At 35.1% G+C, this 21,502-nt stretch overlaps 1 long non-coding RNA gene across 47 annotated transcripts; it reads right to left on the bottom strand.

Annotated features, from left to right (window-relative positions):
• Positions 1 to 57: 57 nt before the first annotated feature.
• Positions 58 to 20,625, bottom strand: LOC121784826. Of its 47 annotated transcripts, XR_006046793.1 has the most exons (72): positions 20,277 to 20,625; positions 19,715 to 19,777; positions 19,454 to 19,563; positions 19,112 to 19,189; positions 18,883 to 19,040; positions 18,632 to 18,784; positions 18,152 to 18,222; positions 17,743 to 17,813; positions 17,534 to 17,648; positions 17,106 to 17,397; positions 16,921 to 16,994; positions 16,725 to 16,840; positions 16,344 to 16,588; positions 16,076 to 16,233; positions 15,830 to 15,974; positions 15,575 to 15,702; positions 15,425 to 15,483; positions 15,207 to 15,329; positions 14,841 to 15,031; positions 14,681 to 14,772; positions 14,522 to 14,592; positions 14,312 to 14,427; positions 13,949 to 14,175; positions 13,681 to 13,838; positions 13,435 to 13,579; positions 13,177 to 13,304; positions 13,027 to 13,085; positions 12,808 to 12,931; positions 12,442 to 12,632; positions 12,282 to 12,373; positions 12,123 to 12,193; positions 11,913 to 12,028; positions 11,515 to 11,776; positions 11,330 to 11,403; positions 11,089 to 11,249; positions 10,768 to 10,997; positions 10,500 to 10,657; positions 10,268 to 10,412; positions 9,965 to 10,035; positions 9,754 to 9,870; positions 9,440 to 9,617; positions 9,255 to 9,328; positions 9,058 to 9,174; positions 8,692 to 8,921; positions 8,424 to 8,581; positions 8,192 to 8,336; positions 7,938 to 8,065; positions 7,788 to 7,846; positions 7,570 to 7,692; positions 7,203 to 7,350; positions 7,041 to 7,133; positions 6,881 to 6,951; positions 6,672 to 6,786; positions 6,223 to 6,533; positions 5,785 to 5,861; positions 5,515 to 5,672; positions 5,249 to 5,415; positions 4,989 to 5,139; positions 4,844 to 4,901; positions 4,630 to 4,748; positions 4,300 to 4,410; positions 4,156 to 4,230; positions 3,750 to 3,872; positions 3,602 to 3,677; positions 3,410 to 3,484; positions 3,072 to 3,201; positions 2,893 to 2,993; positions 2,468 to 2,568; positions 2,214 to 2,298; positions 749 to 852; positions 468 to 624; positions 58 to 375 (listed from the first exon to the last, which is right to left on the bottom strand). It is a non-coding gene; the product is annotated as an uncharacterized LOC121784826 (long non-coding RNA). The 47 variants fall into 47 exon arrangements; XR_006046812.1 differs by lacking the exon at positions 18,152 to 18,222 and having other exon boundaries at positions 16,921 to 17,016; XR_006046818.1 differs by lacking the exon at positions 18,152 to 18,222 and having other exon boundaries at positions 16,921 to 17,010.
• Between the last annotated feature and the right edge of the window lie 877 nt (positions 20,626 to 21,502).

The following is a 21,502-nucleotide window of genomic DNA, read 5'->3' as shown; positions in this document are numbered from 1 at the left end:
AAACTAAGAGTGAAGCACCTACATAGATCTCCAAAAGTTAAAACAACTATCAATCAATTAAGTAAGACTATGCAAATGCTTTCAAACAATGTCGTCAAACTATGCAACATAACATTCTTACAGAAGGAAGATTCACTACATCAATAATATAAGAACAATACATAATTAAAAGAAAAAATAAACAAGATAAAACAGATCAAGATATAATACATTTGTGAGCTTGATCAAACATTAAACAACCAAATCGCAGAATTTCTGGTTTCTGATTGCTAGAGACTCATTTGATGCTGGAGAAGGCCATCTTAATGGATCCAAAGGTCTTAACAGATTTATAAGCACAACAAATGATGAATTATGCTATGCATTATCCTGCACCTGCAATCCGCCCCACAACAACAATTATATTCACAAGAAGATAGGAGAAATACTAGCAATGCTTGCCTCATAAGTTTTATAGTGATAGTTACCAGAACCTTTAACATCAGAGCATTAAAAGCTCTCAAAAGTTGAGTTCCGTCATCCATCCGTGGAAACCTATCATCCAAAAGCCATAGCAACAGTTTCGTGTAAGATGAGACTAGTACTCTCCTTATCTCCATAAGCAAGCCTCTTGTTCTAAAAAGTCTGCAACAAAAGCAATACCAACTTCAGACCTCAATTAACACACAAATAATAAAAATCATGACATGACTCTTCAATTTTAGGCGCTATAAGTTTTTTAGGTCAAAATAATAATTGCCTTATTCACCGGGCATGAAACTAGTTAATCAGCATCATTCTGTATTTCTTCCATTGTGCTGCCCTTGGGGTCAGCAGTTGCTTAAGCCAATTCATGGCACACAACTTTCATCCCTTCAACAACATATTGGCAAAAAAACAAAAATAAGTTTATCAAAAGATAGCTATAATTGCCCAAATAATGTAGAAATGATATTGTCAGTAGAAAAATTATGAAGAAAAATTAGAAAAATAGATAAACAAAGTTCCAATTCAAGCAATAAGAACAGTACTAATACAATTTTGAAGAACAAATAATTATATGAGATCATGTGAACATACAAAATGTAAAGGTTATGCAAAGGTCTTAACAGATACACAATTTTTTAAACATTTTTAGACATCACTAACCAACATCAACCACTTAGCAATGCAGTCTTGTTAGATCTTTAAAATAAAAGGTCAATCTATTTGCTTCCTTAGTTTGTACAAACTTTCTAACTAAAATCCAATACTAACCAACATCAACCAGTGTTGTCAAAATGTCGTTCGGGTCGCTCGGGTTGCTCGGGTCGCCTGGGTCGAGACCATCACCGCCCCAACATGGGTAGGTTGATCGAGATACAGGGTCGCCGCTGGGTCGCCTGGGTCGAGTGGGTCGCCTGGGTCGAGTGAGTCGCCTGGGTCGCCCTAAACACATGCTATCTCTGATTTCTCAAATCTCTCACATGTTTTCTGACTCTCTCAATCACAATTCTCTATATATATGCATGCACCACATCAAACTTTTCAAACCTACTTTCTACACTTTAGAATTCGGCATCTTCACTCCTAAACAAATAAACAATTCAAAGATCTTTTGCTGCCACCCTTCATATATTCCTTTGTTTTGATATTTTCAGACAATGGTTTCAATTATTTATTGTGTTATGACTTATGAATTGTTTTGATATTTTGATCATTTCTATTTTCCATTTTATCTCTATTCACATGAATTGCGTCTACATTTATATTATTCGATATATTATAAACATTAGAGCAATAAATTTATTTTATTTAATATTAAAAGGCAAAAAAATTAACCTAGCTTTGTGGGTCTCTCGACCCCGTCAACTCGTCGACCCGCGACCCGAATTTTCATCTCATCGACCCGGTGCGCCCCTCGACCCTAACAACACTGACATCAACCACTTAGCAATGCAGTCTTGTTAGATCTTTAAAATAAAAGGTCAATCTATTTGCTTCCTTAGTTTGTACAAACTTTCTAACTAAAATCCAAAAAAATATTTACACAGTTAGCTAGTTAAGATGTCCTGAACAGATTAAATGTGATTCGAACACTACTGATTCCCCATAACCAATATTCATAAACTATCACACTATTTGGTTCTTTGGACAACTTTTTTTGAAAAGCATCAATGAACAAATCTGACCAGATATTTAAAGGACATACCTAATCTTTTGAAAAAGCATTCCATTAGAAAATATATCTTTACCATAATTTGGGAGCAGAATATGTTTGTACGACTTGTTTCATCAGTTCCCGCAATTTTCTCGAACTTTTTCAATGTTATGTCCAGACTGCAGTCCGAGATAATAAGACATTGGTTACTGCTTGAGATATTACATTTTGAGAAAAAAAAATCAATCCAATTCAAAACAACCAGAATCTTTTGCCATAGACTTACAGACAGAAAACTCTTAACAACAGAGAAAAGCATATCACATAGACAGTTAACACATCAGTTACCTTCTCATCCAAGCAAGGAAGAACGATGGTTGTCTCTGCTTCGGTAACAGTGTAGCCCCTCATTTCCCAAAGATCCAAAAGCTCGGGAAGAAATTCAAGTACTTATCAAAGTTACAGAAGATCAAGAGTCAAGAAAGGATACGAGATAGTTTAAATATGATAGATAAGAATTATAAGGACATGTATTCACTGGCTGTAACATCATTATAGAGATAGATATTGGAGACTCAATAACAATTTGTAATTTTAGCAATTCCAGAAACAAACTGAATAAACAAATGTCCTAATAACAAGTGTCCTGAGAACACTCATAAAATATGCAACCACTCATTTCTTTTTCAAAAATATCATTTGATAAATTCACACAGCCAAGCACATGGGCATGCTAACTAAAAAAACAAACAAAGTAATAAAACCCTATTCACCTTTAATAAGCATTATGTGTTGAATTCACAAAACCTCAACACAAACCACTTTAAGAGTATATATAAGACTTCAATCACCTCCCTTCCCATGGGGGAAGAGCCTGTATATCATAAACAAATCGAAGGCAAAAGAAAATTGCAAGTTACATAATCAAAACTAGAATTTATGTTGAAATAACCTTTTGCAACATCTCAATGCCATCAACTTGATTTTTGAAGTCAGCACTTAAGAGCCTCCGATGCAGATCCTCTCGAAAGTATTTCATGACATCATTCTTTTTGATGTAAGCATAGTCCCTTACTAAAAATCTATAAAGAATGTAGCATGTCATCACATACATAAATATTACATAAGCCACACAAATGCTAAAACAAGTCAATACCGATGGTCTGCTACTATTTACCCAAACCCAAAAGCTGATAAAAATTTGAAAAACTTGTATGAAGACCTCCTCTGTGGTATGGAAAATCTAATCTCATAAAATTAATAAATAAAATCTTAAAAGAGAGCAGAAACCTCAAGATCTTGAATTTCCTCTACACGCAATTCATCTAATTTGAATCTGCGAACAATAATTCTTTCTCTGTCATCCTGCAAGAGTAACACTAAGTCAATAATCTACTATGTGGCCTTAAAAGCTACAGCATTGTGTCCAGAGTTATCAAAATAATTGCACGTTGTTGCCCGAAAAAATAAATGTGAACCAACCTTGTTGTGACTGAATGTTGATGTCTTGAAAAGACAAGATAGATTCTTGCCTGAATCCCTTGTTAGGCACAACTCTCTAAATAAACAGGACATCAATTAACAAATACATTATGGTTTAGAAGAAATATATTAACCACAAAAAACATACTGAAGGTGCATTTCTGCTTCCATGTTGAGATTCGCGGTCGCCATTTCCATTTGGTTTTGCTGTCTTTAGGCTGCTTTCCAACGTGATGCTTGACGAAACAAATTCTCCAGATTCATAATTATTCTGCAATGGATATGTGGCACGAGAAAAATCAACATAATGATATGAAAAAGTAGAAAAACAATATAAATTTTTTATTAGGAGATGAGTGATTTAATGAAAAGTAGCATGAAAAGCTCCATATGGCTTCAGTCGTTTGCTAATATCAGCTAAAGCATAATCTTGTATATCTCTCAAATTTTCGGATACCTGTAAGGCGAGAGATATAAGATAGGTCTAGTGCTATCTAGCAGCTAAAAGAGTTAGCAAACCTCAATAAAGTAATAAAAATTTTGGATGTTCATACCGTTTCATGTCCACAAACCCTCAATATTTCATTAAATCATGCTTCAGCCTCTTTACGAACATCTGTTGATTTATCCTAGAAAGGTAACCAATAAATATCCTGAGACATAAAGTTGGCACAAACAACTACCTGAAGACTACAGACCATTTTATTGGGATGGGCAGCACAAGGCCATATGTCTAAGGTACTCAATGTAAACTCACGCATATGCTTTCTGTTGTCGCCAAGGCATTTCAAAACATCTGAAAGAATGCCCTGCATGAGCCACATTCATGTAAATGATCAAGCCTTCACAAGAGCTATGTACATGACAGAAGAGTTTCAATATTGTGATTTAAAGGTATAACTATTGGCTTTGAGGAATTCTGGATTTAATAAATGATCCCAAGCATTTATAATATTGGGATTGTAAATCTCAGTTAGTTAGCGCATGTGACTCTTAATAAACCTATAAGTAATAGTATAAGAGAGTACCTAGCTTAATTTCTGCTGTCCCATTGTGGTCCCAAGAGCACCAGTTGTGGACAAAGTAGCAATTATCAAATTTTTGTTACTATCGTGTAGATGCCCTTTTAGAGCTCCAAATAGATCTCCTAAAACAAGAAAGATAAGATGGCACATCATGTAGATAATTATATACTCCATATACAAAATTTGATAGTTATTTCAAATTTTCCACTGAACATACCAGTTCCAGTTCACCTCTTCCAGAATTTGGTTACATTTTTAATAGATTCCAAGTGGACCTAGACAGAAGATAAAGTCAGATTGACGGCATGCCCTCTTAAATCATAAACATATTTGATGATTAACAAACATAAACTCCATATTACAAATCTTCCAATCAGAACTCGCTAAGCCTTTTAACAAAGTGGGGGTGATCTTTTAAACCGTATCTTCACGTGGAAGTCCATCCATGCCACCAGTCACCACAGATGATGTAGAACAAGTTACTTTAACAACCTTCTTTGGAGCTGCAGATGCCTGCAAAGAGTAATATTTGTAAATTTGAATCGAAGAACAAGCTTATATTGGGAAAAATGACAGTTGCACTACATAATTAAAATTTAAGAAAAAAAACTATATATAATACCTTTGGAGCTTGATCAAACATTTTAACAACCAAATAAGAGAACTTCAGGTTTATGGGTTTCTAATCGCAAGAGAATCATTTGATGCTGAAGATGGACGTCTTGATGGATCTAGAGGTCCTAATAGATTTATAAGCACAAGAATAGATGACGTACGTTCTGTGTTATCCTGCACGTGCAATCCAGCCACACAACAGCAATTATATGCACAAGAAGAGAGGAGAAAAAACAAGCCGAGCTTGCCTCATAAGTTTACGGTGACAGTTACCAGAAGCTTTAACATCAAAACATTCAAAGCTGTTAAAATTTGACTTCCATCATCCATCTCCGGAACCCTGTCATCCAAAAGCCAGAGTAACAGTTCCGTGATGAGACTATCAGAGGACTCTCCTTAAATGCATAAGCAAGCCTCTTGTTCTGAAAAGTCTGCAACAAAAGCAATAACCACTTCAGACCTCAACTGACACCCAAATAATCAAAAACCATGACATGACACTTTAATTTTAGGCATTATTACTTAAAACGTCAGACTAATTACCTATATCATAGTATTCAGGACATATTTACAAGATCTTGAAAGGCACCAGTGAGGCGGAAGTCAAAAGTCTTCACAACCTGCATGAAAAGATACCAATTGTGAGGACCTCACGGAAAAAATGCCGAAGAAGTATGTCAAAAATAGCATAACAATGTCTTATTCGCCACGCGTGAAACTACCCTATCAGCATCTTTCACTATGTCAAACTAAAATCAAAACTCTTATTTACACAGTTAACTCTAACGGCTGTTGGGTGTCGGATCTATTCCAATCCGAATTAGAAAAGGAAACAAAACATAAAGATGACATTTGTTCAATTTATACATCAACGATCAGCCCATGGAATGAAAAAGTCAAATAACTACTCAAAAACACATCTATTATCATTTTTAAGGGCATTGTAATTTAAAAAATAATAGAACACAGTTTTGGACTAACCCGGTTTACAGGCAATAAGATGCAACAACTGGCCGAAAAAATGGCTCTCGGATCCCTAGCAAAGTTGCCCAGTGCTTGAATAGCTTTATATGCAACAACAATTTTTTCCTTTTTTTTTATTTTTTTCACTTTTTTCCTTTTTTTCTTCAATTTTTGTTTTTCCTTTTTCCTTTTTTATCCTTTTCTTTCCATTTTTTAGGAAGGGTTATCAGGCCCTTAGCAAGATTGCCTAGTGCTTGAATAGTTTCAGCTGCAACAGCAATGTTTTTTCTTTTTTTTCTTCCTTCTAAAATGTTTACAATTGTGACAACCTGCAAAATTCAAAAATGTTGCACACAAGCAACACCCATTATTTGGTCACGATATTAACACCAACACTATGTTCTGCATAAAATCATGAATAACATGGATTGAGTTGTGGACTTTTGGTCCAGGAAACTATAGCATACCTTCTTCAATGTTAGATAACTTTCTGAAAAAATCCGCAGGAGCATTCTTTTTGGTGGATGCATGTTCGGTTAGTTCAGCAACAACCACTTTCCTCTCCCACCATTTTGAAGCTTTCTGAAAATAAAATACAAAAATTAAGAATAAAAGCCTACAATAAATTATTTTTTGAATATTTTTAATAGGTAAAAGACACAGATAGGCCACTTACCACCGCTTCCCAAAATCCAGACTTCTCCAAAGGCTTTAATATATCAACTGGATTGATAAGGTCCTGAGGTGCTGATAGGGAAGATATCTTAAGACTCATAAAAGACAGCCAGAAATCTAAGCCTCTAAGGTAAAACAACACGAAGGTATAATATCAGTACCATTTACAAAGGCAGCTTCAATTCATTAAAGCTTAAGATGGTTGGTCAGAATCAGTGATGCACATAAATTGCAGTTCACACAAAACCTAGAACCTAATCAAGGAATGGGTTAGGCAAGGGGTAGACAGATTCTACAAAAAGTAAAAGACAGTACTGTATTACCTCAACCTTTGGCTACGTGGTGACTTGACAACATTGGCCAGATGTACACTCAAGCCAAGTATCTAAGGTACTCAATGTACACTCATGCATATGCTTTTTGTTGTCACCAAGGCTTTTCAAGACATTTGAAAAATCTGAAAAAAATCCCCTGCACGAGCCAAATTCGTATAAATGATCAAGCCTTCACAGGAGCTATGTACATGAAAGAAGAGTTTCAATATTGGGATTTAAAGATACAGCTATTGGCTTTGAGGAATTCGGGATTTAATAAACGATCCCAAGCATTTTTATTATTGAGATTGTAAATCTCAGTTAGTAAGCGCAAGTGAATCTTAATAAACCTATAACCTATAGTATAAAAGAGTACCTAGCTTGACTTCTCAACTGGAGGTCCCATTGTACTCTGAAGAGCACCAACTGGGGACAAAGTAGCAATTATCAAATTTTAGAACTGACGTGTAGACGCCCTATAGAGCTCCAAATAGATCTCCTAAAACAAGAAAGATAAAAGGGCACATCATGTAGATAATAAAATACTCCATATACAAAATTTGATAATTATTTCAAATTTTCTACTGAACGTACCAGTTCCAGTTCTCCTCTTCCAGAATTTTGGTTACATTTTCAATAGATTCCAAGTGGACCTAGACAGAAGATAAAGTCAGATTGACGGCTTGCCCTCTTAAATCATAAACAAATTTGATGATTAACAAACATATACTCCATATTACAAACCTTCCAATCAGAACTCTATAAGCCTTTTAACAAAGTGGGGGTGACCTTTTCACTTATATCTTCACGTGGAAGTCCATCTATGCCACCAGTTAAGTTACTTTAACAACCTTCTTTGGAGTTGCAGATTCCTGCGAAGAGTAATACTTGTAAATTTGTATTGAAGAACAAGCTCATATTGGAAATGACAGTATCACAACATCAATAGAATAAGAACACTACATAACTAAAATTTATAAAAAAAAAAGATATAATACCTTTAGAGCATGATCAAACATTTAAAAACCAAATCAGAGAACTTTAGGTTTTAGGTTTCTGATCTGAAGATGGACATCTTGATGGATCCAGAGGTCTTAACAGATTTATAGGCACAGGAAATGATGATGTATATTCTGAGTTATCCTGCACGTGCAATCCGGCCACACAATAGCAATTATATTCACAAGAGAGGAGAATGCTTGCCTCTCATAAGTTTACAGTGATAGTTACCAGAATCTTTAACATCAGAACATTCAAAGCATTTAAAATTTGACGTCCATCATCCATCTCCGGAAGCCTATCATCGAAAAGCCAGAGAAACAGTTCATTGATGAGACTATCAGAGTACACTCCTTAACTGCATAAGCAAGGCTCTTGTTCTGAAAAGTCTGTGACAAAAGCAATAACCACTTCAGGCTCAATTGACACCCAAATAATCAAAATCATGACATGACACTTCAATTTTAGGCATTATTAGTTAAAAGGTCAGACTAATTACCTAGTAACGTTGCCCAATGCTTGAATAGCTTTATACGCAGCAGCAATAATCATTTTTCCCTTTTACCCTTTTTTTACTTTTTTTTTTCTTTTTTTCATTTTTTCTCTTTTTTTTAAGACGGGTTCCCAGGCCCTTAGGAAGGTTGCCCAGCGCTTGAATAGCTTCAGCTGCAACAACAATGTTTTTCCCTTTTTTTTCCTTCCTTCAGTAACATTTACATTCGTGATAACCTGCAAACATCAAAATGTTGTGGAGACAACACCAATTACATTTTCACAATATTATCACCAACAATATATTCTGCGAAAAGTCAAGAAAAACCTAAATTGAGTTGTAGGCTTGTGGTCAAGAAAAACCATAACATACCTTCTTTAATGTACTGACAAACTTTCAGAAAAAATCTCCAAGAGAAATCTTTTTGGTAGAAGCAAGTTCGGTTAGTTCAGCAACAGCTTCTTTCCTCTCATGCCATTTTGAAGCTTTCTGAAAAAAAAATGCTAAGGCTACATTAAATTATTTTTTGAATATTTTTCATAGGTAAAGGACAGAGATAGGCCACTTACCACCGCTTCCCAAAATCCAGACATATCCTAAGGAGGCTTTAATATATCAACTGGATCAATAAGGTCCTGAGGTGCTGATAGGGAAGACATCTTAGACTCGTAAAAGAAAACCAGAAATCTAAGCCTCTAAGGTAAAACAACACGAAGGTATAATAGTAGTATCATTTACAAAGTTCTGGACTAACCGGTTTACAGGCAAATAAGAAGCAACAACTGGCCGAAAAATGGGCTCTCGGATCCCGAGCACAGTTGCCCAGTGCTTGAATAGCTTTAAATACATCAGCAATTATTTTTTTCCTTTTTTTTTCCTTTTTTTTCTTTTTTTCTTTTTTTTCCATCTGTAACATTTACATTCGTGATTACCTGCAAAAATCAAAATGTTGTGCAGGCAACACCAATTACATTTTCACAATATTATCACCAAAAATATATTATGTGAAAAGTCAAGAAAAACCTAAATTGAGTTGTGGATTTGTGGTCAAGGAAACCCATAGCATACCTTCTTTAATGTATGACAAACTTTCTGAAAAAAATTTCCATGAGAAATCATTTTGGTTGAAGCAAGTTCGGCTAGTTCAGCAACAACCTCTTTCCTCTCCCACCATTTTGAAGCTTTCTGAAAATAAAATACAAAAATTATGAATAAAAGCCTACAATAAATTATTTATTGAATATTTTTAATAGGTAAAAGACAAAGATAGGCCACTTACCACCGCTTCCCAATATCCAGACTTCTCCAAAGGCTTTAATATATCAACTGGATCGATAAGGTCCTGAGGAGCTGATAGGGAAGATATCTTACACTCATAAAAGACAAGGAGAAATCTAAGCCTCTAAGGTAAAACAACACGAAGGTCTAATATCAGTACCATTTACAAAGGCAGCTTCAATTCATTAAAGCTTAAGATGGTTGGTCAGAATCAGTGATGCACATAAATTGGGGTTCACACAAAATTTATAAAATAAAATAAGAACACTACATAACTAAAATTTAAAAAAAAAAGATATAATACCTTTAGAGCATGATCAGACATTTAAAAACCAAATCAGAGAACTTTAGGTTTTAGGTTTCTGATCTGAAGATGGACATCTTGATGGATCCAGAGGTCTTAACAGATTTATAGGCACAGGAAATGATGACGTATATTCTGCGTTATCCTGCACGTGCAATCCGGCCACAGAATAGCAATTATATTCACAAGAGAGGAGAATGCTTGCCTCTCATAAGTTTACAGTGATAGTTACCAGAATCTTTAACATCAGAACATTCAAAGCAGTTAAAATTTGACGTCCATCATCCATCTCCGGAAGCCTATCATCCAAAAGCCAGAGAAACAGTTCATTGATGAGACTATCAGAGTACACTCCTTAACTGCATAAGCAAGGCTCTTGTTCTGAAAAGTCTGTGACAAAAGCAATAACCACTTCAGGCTCAATTGACACCCAAATAATCAAAATCATGACCTGACACTTCAATTTTAGGCATTATTAGTTAAAAGGTCAGACTAATTACCTAGTAACGTTGCCCAATGCTTGAATAGCTTTATATGCAGCAGCAATAATCATTTTTCCCTTTTACCCTTTTTTTTAATTTTTTTTTCTTTTTTTCATTTTTTTTCTTTTTTTTAAGAAGGGTTCCCAGGCCCTTAGGAAGGTTGCCCAGCGCTTGAATAGCTTCAGCTGCAACAACAATGTTTTTCCCTTTTTTTTCCTTCCTTCAGTAACATTTACATTCGTGATAACCTGCAAACATCAAAATGTTGTGCTGACAACACCAATTACATTTTCACAATATTAACACCAACAATATATTATGTGAAAAGTCAAGAAAAACCTTAATTGAGTTGTGGGCTTGTGGTCAAGAAAAACCATAGCATTCCTTCTTTAATGTATGACAAACTTTCTGAAAAAATCTCCAAAAGAAATCTTTTTGGTGGAAGCAAGTTCGGTTAGTTCAGCAACAACTTCTTTCCTCTCATGCCATTTTGAAACATTCTGAAAATAAAATGCAAAGGCTACATTAAATTATTTTTTGAATATTTTAGATAGGTAAAGGACAGAGATAGGCCACTTACCACCGCTTCCCGAAATCCAGACTTATCCTAAGGAGGCTTTAATATATCAACTGGATCGATAAGGTCCTGAGGTGCTGATAGGGAAGACATCTTAGACTCGTAAAAGAAAACCAGAAATCTAAGCCTCTAAGATAAAACAACACGAAGGTATAATAGTAGTATCATTTACAAAGTTTTGGACTAACCGGTTTACAGGCAAATAAGAAGCAACAACTGGCCGACAAATGGGCTCTCGGATCCCTAGCACAGTTTCCCAGTGCTTGAATAGCTTTAAATACATCAGCAATTATTTTTTTCATTTTTTTTCCTTTTTTTCCTTTTTTCTTTTTTTTCTTTTTTTAGGAAGGGTTCTCATGCCAAGGTTGCCCAGCGCTTGAATAGCTTCAGCTGCAACAGCAATGTTTTTTTTCTTTTTTTTCCATCTGTAACATTTACATTCGTGATTACCTGCAAAAATCAAAATGTTGTGCAAGCAACACCAATTACATTTTCACAATATTATCACCAAAAATATATTCTGTGAAAAGTCAAGAAAAACCTTAATTGAGTTGTGGACTTGTGGTCAAGGAAACCCATAGCATACCTTCTTTAATGTATGACAAACTTTCTGAAAAAATCTCCAAGAGAAATCTTTTTGGTTGAAGCTAGTTCGGCTAGTTCAGCAACAACCTCTTTCCTCTCCCACCATTTTGAAGCTTTCTGAAAATAAAATACAAATATTATGAATAAAAGCCTACAATAAATTATTTTTTGAATATTTTTAATAGGTAAAAGACAAAGATAGGACACTTACAACCGCTTCCCAATATCCAGACTTCTCCAAAGGCTTTAATATATCAACTGGATCGATAAGGTCCTGAGGAGCTGATAGGGAAGATATCTTAGACTCATAAAAGACAGCCAGAAATCTAAGCCTCTAAGGTAAAACAACACGAAGGTATAATATCAATACCATTTACAAAGGCAGCTTCAATTCATTAAAGCTTAAGATGGTTGGTCAGAATCAGTGATGCACATAAATTGGGTTCCCACAAAACCTAGAACCTAATCAAGGAATGGGTTAGGCAAGGGGTAGACAGATTCTACAAAAGTAAAAGACAGCACTGTATTACCTCGACCTTTGGCTACGTGGTGACTTGACAACATTGGCCAGATGTACACTCGAGCCAAGTATCTAAGGTACTCCATGTACACTCATGCATATGCTTTTTCTTGTCACCAAGGCATTTCAAGACATCTGAAAAATCTGAAAGAATCCCTTGCACGAGCTACATTCGTGTAAATGATCAAGCCTTCACAGGAGCTATGTACATGAAAGAAGAGTTTCAATATTGGGATTTAAAGATACAACTATTGGCTTTGAGGAATTCGGGATTTAATAAACGATCCCAAGCATTTTTATTATTGAGATTGTAAATCTCAGTTAGTAAACTCAAGTGAATCTTAATAAACCTATAACCTATAGCATAAAAGAGTACCTAGCTTGACTTCTCAACTGGATGTCCCATTGTAGTCCGAACAGCACCAACTGTGGACAAAGTAGCAATTATTAAATTTTAGAACTGTCGTGTAGACGCCCTTATAGAGCTCCAAATAGATCTCCTAAAACAAGAAAGATAAAAGGGCACATCATGTAGATAATAATATACTCCATATACAAAATTTGATAGTTATTTCAAATTTTCTACTGAACGTACCAGTTCCAGTTCTCCTCTTCCAGAATTTTGGTTACATTTTCAATAGATTCCAAGTGGACCTAGACAGAAGATAAAGTCAGATTGACGGCATGCCCTCTTAAATCATAAACAAATTTGATGATTAACAAACATATACTCCATATTACAAACCTTCCAATCAGAACTCTATAAGCCTTTTAACAAAGTGGGGGTGACCTTTTCACTTATATCTTCACGTGGAAGTCCATCTATGCCACCAGTTAAGTTACTTTAACAACCTTCTTTGGAGTTGCAGATTCCTGGAAAGAGTAATACTTGTAAATTTATATTGAAGAACAAGCTCATATTGGAAAATGACAGTATCACAACATCAATAGAATAAGAACACTACATAACAAAAATTTATATAAAAAAAACAAGATATAATACCTTTAGAGCATGATCAAACATTTAAAAACCAAATCAGAGAACTTTAGGTTTTAGGTTTCTGATCTGAAGATGGACATCTTGATGGATCCAGAGGTCTTAACAGATTTATAGGCACAGGAAATGATGACGTATATTATGCGTTATCCTGCATGGGCAATCCGGCCACACAGCAGCAATTATATTCACAAGAAGAGAGGAGAAAAAACAAGCAATGCTTGCCTCTCATAAGTTTACAGTGATAGTTACCAGAATCTTTAACATCAGAACATTCAAAGCAGTTAAAATTTAACGTCCATCATCCATCTCCGGAAGCCTATCATCGAAAAGCCAGAGAAACAGTTCATTGATGAGACTATCAATGTACACTCCTTAACTGCATAAGCAAGGCTCTTGTTCTGAAAAGTCTGTGACAAAAGCAATAACCACTTCAGGCTCAATTGACACCAAAATAATCAAAATCATGACATGACACTTCAATTTTAGGTATTATTAGTTAAAAGGTCAGACTAATTACCTAGTAACGTTGCCTAATGCTTGAATAGCTTTATATGCAGCAGCAATAATCATTTTTCCCTTTTACCCTTTTTTTACTTTTTTTTCTTTTTTTCATTTTTTCTCTTATTTTTAAGAAGGGTTCCCAGGCCCTTAGGAAGGTTGCCCAGCACTTGAATAGCTTCAGCTGCAACAACAATGTTTTTTCCTTTTTTTCCTTCCTTTAGTAACATTTACATTCGTGATAACCTGCAAATATCAAAATGTTGTGCGGACAACACCAATTACGTTTTCACAATATTATCACCAACAATATATTCTGCGAAAAGTCAAGAAAAACCTTAATTGAGTTGTGGACTTGTGGTCAAGGAAACCCATAGCATACCTTCTTTAATGTATGACAAACTTTCTGAAAAAATCTCCAAGAGAAATCTTTTTGGTTGAAGCTAGTTCGGCTAGTTCAGCAACAACCTCTTTCCTCTCCCACCATTTTGAAGCTTTCTGAAAATAAAATACAAATATTATGAATAAAAGCCTACAATAAATTATTTTTTGAATATTTTTAATAGGTAAAAGACAAAGATAGGACACTTACAACCGCTTCCCAATATCCAGACTTCTCCAAAGGCTTTAATATATCAACTGGATCGATAAGGTCCTGAGGAGCTGATAGGGAAGATATCTTAGACTCATAAAAGACAGCCAGAAATCTAAGCCTCTAAGGTAAAACAACACGAAGGTATAATATCAATACCATTTACAAAGGCAGCTTCAATTCATTAAAGCTTAAGATGGTTGGTCAGAATCAGTGATGCACATAAATTGGGTTCCCACAAAACCTAGAACCTAATCAAGGAATGGGTTAGGCAAGGGGTAGACAGATTCTACAAAAGTAAAAGACAGCACTGTATTACCTCGACCTTTGGCTACGTGGTGACTTGACAACATTGGCCAGATGTACACTCGAGCCAAGTATCTAAGGTACTCGATGTACACTCATGCATATGCTTTTTCTTGTCACCAAGGCATTTCAAGACATCTGAAAAATCTGAAAGAATCCCTTGCACGAGCTACATTCGTGTAAATGATCAAGCCTTCACAGGAGCTATGTACATGAAAGAAGAGTTTCAATATTGGGATTTAAAGATACAACTATTGGCTTTGAGGAATTCGGGATTTAATAAACGATCCCAAGCATTTTTATTATTGAGATTGTAAATCTCAGTTAGTAAACTCAAGTGAATCTTAATAAACCTATAACCTATAGCATAAAAGAGTACCTAGCTTGACTTCTCAACTGGAGGTCCCATTGTACTCTGAAGAGCACCAACTGGGGACAAAGTAGCAATTATCAAAATTTAGAACTGACGTGTAGATGCCCTATAGAGCTCCAAATAGATCTCCTAAAACAAGAAAGATAAAAGGGCACATCATGTAGATAATAAAATACTCCATATACAAAATTTGATTGTTATTTCAAATTTTCTACTGAACGTACCAGTTCCAGTTCTCCTCTTCCAGAATTTTGGTTACATTTTCAATAGATTCCAAGTGGACCTAGACAGAAGATAAAGTCAGATTGACTGCATGCCCTCTTAAATCATAAACAAATTTGATGATTAACAAACATATACTCCATATTACAAACCTTCCAATCAGAACTCTATAAGCCTTTTAACAAAGTGGGGGTGACCTTTTCACTTATATCTTCACGTGGAAGTCCATCTATGCCACCAGTTAAGTTACTTTAACAACCTTCTTTGGAGTTGCAGATTCCTGCGAAGAGTAATACTTGTAAATTTGTATTGAAGAACAAGCTCATATTGGAAAATGACAGTATCACAACATCAATAGAATAAGAACACTACATAACTAAAATTTATTAAAAAAAAAGATATAATACCTTTAGAGCATGATCAAACAGTTAAAAACCAAATCAGAGAACTTTAGGTTTTAGGTTTCTGATCTGAAGATGGACATCTTGATGGATCCAGAGGTCTTAACAGATTTATAGGCACAGGAAATGATGACGTATATTATGCGTTATCCTGCATGTGCAATCCGACCACACAATAGCAATTATATTCACAAGAAGAGAGGAGAAAAAACAAGCAATGCTTGCCTCTCATAAGTTTACAGTGATAGTTACCAGAATCTTTAACATCAGAACATTCAAAGTAGTTAAAATTTGACGTCCATCATCCATCTCCGGAAGCCTATCATCCAAAAGCCAGAGAAACAGTTCATTGAAGAGACTATCAGAGTACACTCCTTAACTGCATACGCAAGGCTCTTGTTCTGAAAAGTCTGTGACAAAAGCAATAACCACTTCAGGTTCAATTGACACCCAAATAATCAAAATCATGACATGACTCTTAAATTTTAGATGTTATTAGTTAAAAGGTCAGACTAATTACCTAGCAACGTTGCCCAATGCTTGAATAGCTTTATACGCAGTAGCAATTATTTTTTTTCTCTTTTTCCCTTTTTTTACTTTTTTTCTTTTTATTTTCCTTTTTTCCTTTTTTCCTTTTTTCTCTTTTTTTTAGAAGGGTTCTTAGGCCCTTAGGAAGGTTGCCCAGCGCTTGAATAGCTTCAGCTGCGACAACAATGTTTTTTTCTTTTTTTCCCTTCCTTTAGTAACATTTACATTCCTGATAACCTGCAAAAATCAAAATGTTGTGCAGACACCACCATTTACATTTTCACGATATTAGCACCAACAATATATTCTGCGAAAAGTCAAGAAAAACCTTAATTGAGTTGTGGGCTTGTGGTCAAGAAAAACCATAGCATACCTTCTTTAATGTATGACAAACTTTCTGAAAAAATCTCCAAGAGAAATCTTTTTGGTGGAAGCAAGTTCGGTTAGTTCAGCAACAGCTTCTTTCCTCTTACGCCATTTTGAAGCTATCTGAAAATAAAATGCAAAGGCTACATTAAATTATTTTTTGAATAGTTTTCATAGGTAAAGGACAGAGATAGGCCACTTACCACCGCTTCCCAAAATCCAGACTTCTCCTAAGGAGGCTTTAATATATCAACTGGATCGACAAGGTCCTGAGGTGCTGATAGGGAAGACATCTTAGACTAGTAAAAGAAAACCAGAAATCTAAGCCTCTAAGGTAAAACAACACGAAGGTATAATAGCAGTATCATTTACAAAGTTCTGGACTGACCGGTTTACAGGCAAATAAGAAGCGACAACTGGCTGAAAAATGGGCTCTCGGATCCCCAGCAAAGTTTCCCAGTGCTTGAATTGCTTTAAATGCATCAGCAATTATTTTTTCCTTTTTTCCTTTTTTTTCATTTTCTTTCCTTTTTTTCTTTTTTTTCTTTTTTTTAGGAAGGGTTCTCCTGCCCTTAGGAAGGTTGCCCAGCGCTTGAATAGCTTCACCTGCAACAACAATGTTTTTTTCTTTTTTTTTTCCTTTTTTTACTTCCTTCAGTAACCTTTACATTCGTGATAACCTGCAAAAATCAAAATGTTGTGCAAATAACACCAATTACATTTTCACGATAATAACACCAACAATATATTCTGCGAAAAGTCAAGATAAACCTTAATTGAGTTGTGGACCTGTGGTCAAGGAAACCCATAGCATACCTTCTTTAATGTATGACAAACTTTCTGAAAAATCTCCAAGAGAAATCTTTTTGGTTGAAGCAAGTTCTGCTAGTTCAGCAACAGCCTCTTTCCTCTCACACCATTTTGAAGCTTTCTGAAAATAAAATACAAAAATTATGAATAAAAGGCTACGTGAAATTATTTTTTGAATATTTTTCATAGGTAAAGGACAAAGATAGGCCACTTACCACCGCTTCCTAAAATCCAGACTTCTCCAAAGGCTTTAATATATCAACTGGATCGATAAGGTCCTGAGGTGCTGATAGGGAAGATATCTTAGACTCGTAAAAGACAGCCATAAATCTAAGCCTCAAGGTAAAACAACATGAAGGTTTAATAGCAGTATCATTTACAAAGCCATCTCCAATTTATTCAAGCTTAAGATGGTTGGGCCAGAGCAGTGCTGCATATAAAATTGTAGTTAACGCAAAGCCTAGAACCTAATCAAGGATTGGGCTAGGCTAGGGGGTGGACAGATTCTGCAAAAGTAAGTGACAGCATTAAATTGGCCCGATCCTAGGCTTCGTGGGGAGTTGACAGCATTGGCCAGAAACATTGTTCAAATGCCAAACAAAGACTTAAGCAGAGTACACATACCATCAGCTACACTCTTAAGTGGGTACTGAACCCACAGCCTAAGGAACAACTTCTAGTTTTGGCTCCTTAACCTGCTCAGACCCGCCAAATGGAATATGCAAGATATATTGATCTCAGTCATAACAAAATTTAATTTATACATATTGCATTATAAATAGAGACTGAGAGGTGCATGTGTCAAATAACAACTATAGCATAGAAGATCAGCATCCACAAGTTGCATAAATATCGAGACATTAAACCGAAAGAACATAGTGTCGTATAGAATCAGACTGAACTAAGACTGAAGCACCTGCATAGATCTCCAACAGTTAAAACAATAACTATCAAATCGACTATGTAAGACTATGCAAATAGTGATCATCAAACTATGCAACATAACATTCATACAAAAGGAAGATCCACGACATCACAATATGATAAAAACACTGCATAATTAAAAAAAGATAAAACAAGATAAAACAGATCAAGATATAATACCTTTGTGAGCATGATCAAACATTTAACAACCAAATCAGAGAACTTCTGGTTTCTGATTTCAAGAGATCATTTGATGGAGATGGCCATCTTGATGGATCCAGGTCTTGACAGATATATAAGCACAGGAAATGATGAAATACATTCTACGTTATCCTGCACGTGCAATCCAGCCACCCAACGGCAATTATATTGGCAAGAAGAAAGGAGAAAAACTAGCAATGCTTGCCTTATAAGTTTACAGTGATAGTTACCAGAATCTTTAACATCAGAACATTCAAAGCTCTTAAAAGTTGACTTCCATCATCCATTGGGGATTACTATCATCCAAAAGCCGGAGCAATAGTTCCATGATGAGACTATCAAGAGTACTCTCCTTAACTGCATAAGCAAGCCTCTTGTTCTTAAAAGTCTGCAACAAAAGCAATAACAACTTCAGACCTCAATTTTAGGCGTTATTAGTTAAAAGGTCAGATTAGTTACCTGCATCATAGTATTCAGGACATATTTACAAGATCTTGAAGAGGCACCAGTGAGGCTGAAGTCAAAAGTCTTCACAACCTGCTAGAAATGATAACAATTGTGAGGATCTTATGGAAACAATGCCGAAGAGGTATGTCAAAATAGCAAAACAATTGCCTTATTCGCCAGGCATGAAACTAGTCTATCAGCATCTTTCACTATGTCAAACTCCTAGATTAAGATGTGATTCGAAGACTACTGATTCACAATAATATTCAGAAATTATCACACTATTCGGTTCTTTGGACAACGTTTTTTAGAAGCATCAATGAACAAATCTGAGCAGATATTTCAAGGACATACCTATCTTTTGAAAAAGCATATTCTATGATTTCCAAAGCTTCATTTCCCAACACCAGTATAAGCCAGTGGCATTGTAGTCTATCTGTGTGGATTTCAGGAAGGCCATAGTTCTCCATGAGAGAAAAACAACATAAATTAGTAGAAAGTTAACACATCTATAAATTATTAAGAGATAATGGGTTCAGGAAAAATAGCAAATCAGTTTGGATAGTTGTGTTGATTATAGACAATTAGTAATTCAGTACATAAAAGTTTGAATACCGATTGAAAGTTGGGATGCCCATGGATCTTGATAAGTCCCCACTTTGCTCAGCTGGATCAAACCTGTGGGCATTAAAAACTAATTACCATAACCAAAAAGGAAAGGAACAATGAAGTCATTAATGATCTTTCCCTTCAAAGTTTATGAATATATAAATCATCCCAACAGTTTACAATGAATGCCTTGCCTTGACAGACAACAACTTGGAACAGATTTGAGTCCAAAGACATTCTTTCCATCATTTAAGTATATTCTAGAGTATACACATATAACAGCAAGTTCAACAAATACAAGTTGTTCATAACCGCTAAAAGAAATTTTAGATGTAGCATGCCCTCCATGGGAAATGAGCCTTAGAGTGAACAAAATCATGATGGATAAATTAACCTAGGAATCTAGTCATTAATAAAAGCAATACCTAAATATGTAGACACTCTTCCAAACTAGAAAAAAACCCTATATATACCAACACAGAAACAAATCACGATACTTCAATTCAATTTACAATTCAATTAGGGAGAAAGATGAGAAGAAAAAGGAGGAGAAGGAGAAAAGACCCACGATGGGAGGGCGGACGGCGACAGGTTCGTGCAGTTGGCAGCGGCGGCAAGGCCGCGAGTCAGCAGCCACGCGACGCTGCCCATGAATCCGGACCAGCGACCTGCTGCAGGAGACGACGGCGTCTGATGATGGCGAGTAGCAGCCGCGGCGGGGACCAAACTCTGAGACAGCCAAGTCCTCGGCTTTCTTCTCCGGGCAAGCAGGCCGGCGGCGTGAAATCTGCGAGGGCTATGACTCTTGGTGTGGGGAAAACACGAGTCAATTCTGCCAATTGAGATATGGAGATGGAGATGGAGATGGAGATGCCGTTGGGAAGGGGAGATGGAGAGGGATATTTTTTATTTAGTTTAGGGTTTCTAGGCAATTTTAATTTATAGAGTACTACTCTTATTTGGGTTTATTTGTATTGGAATTTTAGTTTATGGAATGTAAATTGGGCTTTATTTGTTTTGTAATTGTGTTCGATTTTATGATTTGGAAGCATTTATAAAATATATACTAGAGTTCTAAATTGGGTGGTATGGCTATCTCATTATATTTATGTTTTAAAAATTATGTTTTAATCTGGACTATTTTTTATTTGACTTTGTATAAATGGCTATCTCATTATATTTATGTTTTAAAAATTAGGTTTTAATCTGGACTATTTTTTATTTGACTTTGTATAAATATATTTCAATTTAAATTCTTCTTTGTAATTAAATTTATATATTATTACTTTGCATTTTATTTGAGTCAAAATTAGAATTATGCTAAAGAGCTTAATTTGTTCAACTGAACATTTATTCTTCACTACAATACTTCTTTTTGTAAGCTAAATGAGAACACAAAAATGTAATTTTTTAATTTTCATCTTATATTATTCAACTAAAATATTTAATATTTTACCCATCCCATAAAAATAAAGATACCTTTTTCTTTATCCAGGCACAAATAAAAATATCTCATTTTCGTTTATAGAAAATTCTCTCCAACTAATTATCTATATATACCAATTTATTTACTTATTTACATCTTATTTAACTTGATGAATTCAATAACAAAGTAGGAAGTTTTCTAGGCCAAAAAAAAACAAAATTGAAGGATTATTGTTGAACTAGTAGGCAACCAAATCTATATAAGTGAATTTGTAAATCTGAAAAAATCTATATTCACACTTATATAAGAAATTGTATGACATGTCAAATATAGGAGTAATACAAAGTGACGTATTTTATTTTAGAAAT

Source organism: Salvia splendens, chromosome 21, assembly GCF_004379255.2.
Source record: "Salvia splendens isolate huo1 chromosome 21, SspV2, whole genome shotgun sequence".
Classification (NCBI taxonomy): domain Eukaryota; kingdom Viridiplantae; phylum Streptophyta; class Magnoliopsida; order Lamiales; family Lamiaceae; genus Salvia; species Salvia splendens.
This window is presented reverse-complemented; position numbering and strand designations above follow the sequence as displayed.